This window comes from Pleurodeles waltl, unplaced genomic scaffold, assembly GCF_031143425.1.
Source record: "Pleurodeles waltl isolate 20211129_DDA unplaced genomic scaffold, aPleWal1.hap1.20221129 scaffold_126, whole genome shotgun sequence".
NCBI lineage: Eukaryota > Metazoa > Chordata > Amphibia > Caudata > Salamandridae > Pleurodeles > Pleurodeles waltl.
In genome coordinates, this window is record NW_027149832.1 from 282,114 (window position 1) to 288,906 (window position 6,793).

Consider the following 6,793-nt stretch of genomic DNA (forward strand, 5'->3'; position numbering starts at 1 on the left):
CAAGAGAAACCTCTGCCAAGGAGAACAGCTGAAAAACTGAGGAGAAGTGCTTTCCCTGCCTGTGACTGTGCTTTGTTGGGCTATCCTGCATTTGTTGCTTCTAACTGTGAAATGCCACAAAGACTGGACTTTGTGGTATATTCCTGCTTGAACTGAGTGTGCCTCCTGTTTTGAAGTCTCAGAATCATCAAAGACTTCCTCTGCTAACATCTGGACTTTCTGCTGAGACTCCTGCCCTGCCAACTGGTATCCTATCCAGTCCCTGTGCCCTTGAAAGGTGAAGTTGGCAGTACAAGAGCTGAAAATCCAAGCACAGAATGCCATATGGGGAAATGTTCGATGCAACATCTGCAACGCGGCGTATAAATGACGTACTGCCGGCTTCGTGGCTGAAATTGATGTTCCACCTGCATCGTGCCGGGAGATCGATGCATTGTGTTGGAGAAATGACACGCAACACCCACTTGCAACTGCTTATAATGATGCAAACCCCACGCACCATTTTCTAACACCGTGCAACCGGATTTTCCATGCATCATCCCTGAGCATTAAAGTGAACCCGACTTTGGGCGGATCCGAGATCGACGCATGGCTCTCTTGCAAGGGAGAAAAATGACCCATCGCCTACCCGACCAAAGAAGAAACAACGCACGGACTCCCTTGTGAGGAAGGAATCAACACATTTTTGATTTTTCCTATGCACGCTCATCCGTGCGGCTTTATTTTTGATGCATACAAGGTACTTTGTGTAACAACAACATTTCAATTGTTTTCAATGGAGTAAGACTCTGATTCTTTTGAACATTCATATCTTGACTTGTGTAGGTTGGATTTTTGTCATTTTGGTCTTGTTTGATTTAGATAAGTATACCCTATTTTTTTAAACTGTTGTGTCAATTTCATAGTGTTTTCACTGTTTTACTGTGTGTGTTGGTACAAATACTTTACACATTGCTTCTGAGTCAAACCTGCCTGCTCGTGCCAAACTACAAAGGGGTTGATGGGGGATTAACCAGGTGTGTTTCTCCTTTGCCCTGATTGGAGTAATTAGGCCCTATGTAATTGACTGTCAGTACAGAATCCTATATCCAGTAGGGACACCCTAGTAGTATCTGCCTTGTTTGACTCACTGTCAGTTTCTAAATTGTCTCTGGTCTTCAATGTCACTGGTCCTAAAGTGTGGTGTTTATACCCTGTCAAGCATGCCCCCCCACATCCTGTCCAATTTGTATTATTTAAATGTTTGTACATATCAATGTTGGCCCCTAAAATGATCGAAGAGGGCAATGCATGCCAGAGCATGGAAATAACATAGTATAACTACACATGACATAAATTAATAAAATGTCAATAAATGATGTGAAAGTTTCTCTTGGATAACAATACTCAGTTATTAATCAATGTATCCTTGATCCGCTTGTGATATTCTGCACTTGCACTCAGAGTCCAATACTACACGCCCTATGATTCCATCAGTGAATCTGTTCCTAACCACTCACATCGTTCCAATGATCATTTCAATTCATCAATTAATATTTAACCTATAACAATTTGGACAGAATTATCAGATGTTAATTCATTTACTAGTAGCATTAAATTGCCTGCATCCAATATGCACCCGTTTTTCAATGTTCTGCCTTATAGTATTCAGCTCATGCACAAGGCATTACAATATTACCTAAGACATAAATCTACAAATTAGTCACCTTGTATATATTTGCATTGTATCATCCAGTTGTCATATCCATTCATGATTGATTATCTACATATATCAATGTTATCAAGAATGCAAGCAATACTAAATTCATTCTTATGACCTCAATTGACACATCAATGCATTTCTTGTATGAATTATATCTATTTGCATGATTTTATCAATCGTGTTCAAGGTGTCTGATTTGATTGTGCAGAGAATTCTCATATTATTTCTTTTGAACAATTCAAACCATACATATTAGGAGATCACAATAAATATAAAACAGGAAACAGAGTGAATAACGAAAATGTTAATCCAAATAATAATTAATCAATGTTATATACCCGTTGCCTGTAGTTTGGATAAGTTGAAATACTCATCTCCATTCCTTAATGGTGAACTAAAACTGAATACTCATAATACTTAGCTCTACATCTTTGTTAAAGATCCCTTTATTATCTATAGGAACATATACATCTGTTGATAAACCATAGAATTGCATTTTCTTGTTTGTCTCCAACTTCACATTCTTGGGGTATATTTATGAGATTGTAACAGAGTGCAGCTTAGCAAGTCACCTGTCTGTGCTGCACTGCATGACTGGGAAAGGCCAGGATGCTCAATATTTATAACAAGTCAATATGGCACATTCCTGCTTTTTCCACTTCAGTGGCATCCTTTTAGCAGCCTATTGCAAATGCAGGCGACCTTACACCATTGTGTAATAGTGCCTCTGTTACATGCAAGATTGTTTTTGTGCAGGAAGAGGACCTTTCTGCTCAAAAAATACCCTGAGGAAATTCCCCTACCTGTGTGTGCTTAAGAATGCAGTATACATTGAGAGATGAAGTGACAAGTAGAAATAAAGATACTTCTCTTCCTTACACCTCCCCTGGGAAAAGCCTATCATTTTGGCATCACAATCCATGAGAATCACTTGGGAATACCCACCCAATGCCCTCCACAGGCAGAGTAAGACAATGCAACGATTTGCGCTGATTTGGTTTACTCCAGGTTTATTAAACTACCTAAGGGCAAGCAAGGTTGCCTTTTGTGGCTTCATAAATTGTATTTGAAGTTTGCATCATTCATGTACCCAGTTTCATGGTTCAAACACAACCCAAACCTCTGCATAAATATCCCCTTAATCCTTATCATAATTCATATTCCATCATGTTGGTCAATATAATTATATTGGAGGAACCGAGATTATATCAAATCAAAGAAAATTATGCAATTAGACAAATAAGAGAAATCACAATAATTTCAATTATTGAGCTATGAAAAATGTTCCATCAATTCCAGATCTCTGTTTAGTCTGTCAGGTGTTTGGAAAAAAATTCCAGAATGTATTTTGATTACAAAATGTGTAACCTTTTCTCATGGTCAGCTCCTCATAGCATAGGTGCAATTCTGTGAGTAACAAATATTTAGAATTCATCCATACATCCTTCATGTTTTTTTGTGGAAATTTCTGGCTACATGATAAAACATTCTGAATGCAAAGATGCTCCAAAATCCTCTTCCTCTCTGGGAATTTTCTGATGCCTACATAGCGAAGACCAGAAGGGCCAACAAGCACATATATACAGAAATCATATCCAAATAAAAAAACTTTAGTTATATTCTTGATCTATTCCTTCATCTTTCCACTGCTTCTACATGCTTTGTATTTATTGTATGTGTATAATTCCTTTGTTTGATCTAAAAACATAGCTCCTGTATTTGTCTCTAAATAACTACAGACTAAACAACCCCTGATCTGGTCTTCCCAAAGATCACAGATGAATGTGTGTTTAATTTGGGTCCAAGAATGTTGTCATATTTTAGTTTGCTCAAAATGTTTGTTAAGCATCTTCTTCATCTTGTGTGAATGTACATTGAACATGCTTATGAATCTAATATGATAAGCTCAAGTTTTTATTACCATCAAAATGGATTTGACACCTGTCTCTCATTTGGAGTTTCTGTACCTCTTGATTTAATAATTTCCCTGGTAATTTTGTTCTTTAAACCTGGAAGGATGTTATGTTCTACTAGCTTATACAACCCTTCAGTGCTGCAGTTAAACCTTGCTCTTGGCAATTACCCATAGGTGATGCATCATTTTAGTTTCAATGAGAGGTAACTCTCTAGAAGTAAAATACTATTACATATGGTCCCTTTCTGTATAGATGTGTTGTAACTAATCAGCCTCTACCTTCAGAAGGATGTTCAAATAATCCATTGCATTCTTATCAATCCTGTGTGTGTAACTTAGACCCAGATCTTTATTTTGAAGCTCATTTATAAATTCCATAACATTCTCCTCCTTCATCTCAGATAAAAAAGATCACCTATGCCTATAAGTGGCTTAGTTATATGTAACCTTCAGTGTTCATTGGCATCTGACCGTACCACCTGCTCCTTCCACCAGCCCGGAATAGTTTTTTTGCAAACTCTGGGTAAAGCAGGTGCCTATGGCAGCTCCAGAGATCTACCTGTAATAGGTATTCTCAAATGCAAATATATTCTGTCTCAGACAGAATTACAACATCTTTTCCAACAACATTGTAGGATCAAAATGGGTGGTTTGTCCACTCCTTGAAAAGTGCATGCATGTAAGTATTTCCTATTCTTGTCTGATACATGTGCATAGGGAAATCACAGCCAGAGTAATCAATAAATATTTTCACTCCCACTTAATGTCATGGATCTTACTAAGAAAGTCAGTTGTGTCTTCACATTTTGATGGAAGTGTAGATACATAAGGTGACAAAAAGTAATCAATATATGGCTGTGTTCTCTACTAGTCCACTATTGGATGAGACTAAGGGTCTACCTGAAGGTTTTGTTAGACGTTTATGTGTCTAGGTTAAAAGAAAGAGATGGTTGGCAGCCTTGGGTTGTATATTCTTAAGAAGAAGAATTACTCAAAGCATTACTCAAAGTAGAATGTGTTCATTCCATTTCCACAACAGGCCTTCATATTCATGAATCGCTCTCCAATATTCTATCTGGGAGATAACTTCATAACAATTAAGATCATCCAACAGTCTCAGGGCTTGCAACCTGTAATCCTCTGCATTTTGAATGACAATATTATTGCCTACTTTATCAATGGCTTGACTATAATAGTATGATAAGTCATAAGTGTGTGTAATGATTTTGTTCCCTGGTTAAAATGTAATTGATATTGTATGTGGAATCCCTCAGAGATTTCAATTGTTTTATCATGACCTCATGAAATGGATCCACTGTAATGAGAGCTGTTCTGAGATTAAATTTGCTCTTGGGCTTTAAGCCACTATAGGCCTAATTTTGACTTCGGTGGATGGAAAAGCCTGTCTGCTGAAGTCCGGACAGGCAGGTTACTACCAGTGTGGCAGCCTCCCCACTGGGGCCATTACGAGTTTCCCGTTGGGTCAGCAGGAAGAAACACAGTTTCTACCCACTGGCCAGAGGGAAACAGCCAACAGCTAACATTGCAATGTGGTTGACCAAGGGAGGACTGCACTGCCCATGCCAAGTGCATGGGCAGTGCAGAGTCCCCGTTGGTGCACCCAGTACCCCATCTCCACCAGCCTTTTCATGGCGGTGTTACAGCCATTAAATCTCCAGCAGAGAAGGGGATTGTAATCCATAGGGCAAGCAGCGCTGACCTGGCAGAGTAGGACCACCAGCACTGCCAGACTGTTGGGACAATTAAATCTGGTGGTGTTGGCGGTCTGACTGTGGCACTACCTCGTGGTCATGATCTGGCGGTTCGACCTCCTCATTGGCAGTGGTTGGACGACCACTGCAACCCTAGCGGTCATGAGACAGCCAGGGTCGTAATTAGGCCCTATGTAATTGACTGTCAGTACAGAATCCTATATCCAGTAGGGACACCCTAGTAGTATCTGCCTTGTTTGACTCACTGTCAGTTATTAAATTGTCTCTGGTCTTCAATGTCACTGGTCCTAAAGTGTGGTGTTTATACCCTGTCAAGCATGCCCCCCCCACATCCTGTCCAATTTGTATTATTTAAATGTTTGTACATATCAATGTTGGCCCCTAAAATGATCGAAGAGGGCAATGCAACAATTATGAATCTCTGCTCAAAACCGATTTTTCTATTTTGACAAATCAAAGTGTGATTCACAACTGTCTCATGAACTGAAATGATTATTTAATGGTACAGTGTGAAGGGAAACAGCGTCACTCGGAAAATCATAGGATATGTAATTTTGCAAACCCAAGTGCATGCATTGAATATCACAAGTGGAGCACGGATAGATGAATACATAACTGTATATTATTGTCCAAGAATAACTTCAATATGATTAAATAGTACTTGTGGCAGACCATTCGGCCTTGGTTCACCTTCAGCTCTACTTTTCTTTCTAATTTCTTCTAATTTGTTTTCACTTTGACCATCAATTTCTTTGAGATACCCATTATAAGCTAAGGTCACAGTTGTGTTGTGCTACTGTTTGATTCTTGGTCTATTTTCTTGGCCTTGTGTGACTAGAACTGCCATAGCAAGACTTTCCTTCGTGTCATCTTTTGACAAATGATTTTGACACTGTAATGTAGGACTGGAGTGCGAGGAATCGTGGTTATCAGTATTATTTAGTGTAAAGTGCTACTCTGGTGGTATTCTCATGGAATAATGTTTTCTCAAATAGTTTGAAAAAGATTCTACATTTATGTTTGCATTAAACTCTTCAGTGGAGCCCATGTGTATTGCATTGATCAAAAGATATTGGTCATAGTGATCTTTTTTTGGCTGTCCAAACTGCTTTCTTATAAGCCTGCCACATTTCTATGGCCATGGTCTGTTGCTCCTCATTGTCAATATTTTCTATTTGAGTGTCCCTTTAGGGTGTCAAGATGTTTTGTCATCCAGGTAGGGTTTATACTTCTGTCCGTCATTTGTTTATTCCTCATATTGGTGGTGAACGATCTCTCACAAACTATTTGCAACTTGTACTTCTGTTATTTGAGTTGAGTGTTGTTTCTTCCAGCAGGTTCCCACGTTTTTGTTACTATTTCCTCCTGTATCCATTCTTGCAGTCTTCGACTCTTTAAGTTATCTTAGATCATACCTAAAATGAAAATATATCTGAAGTTGGG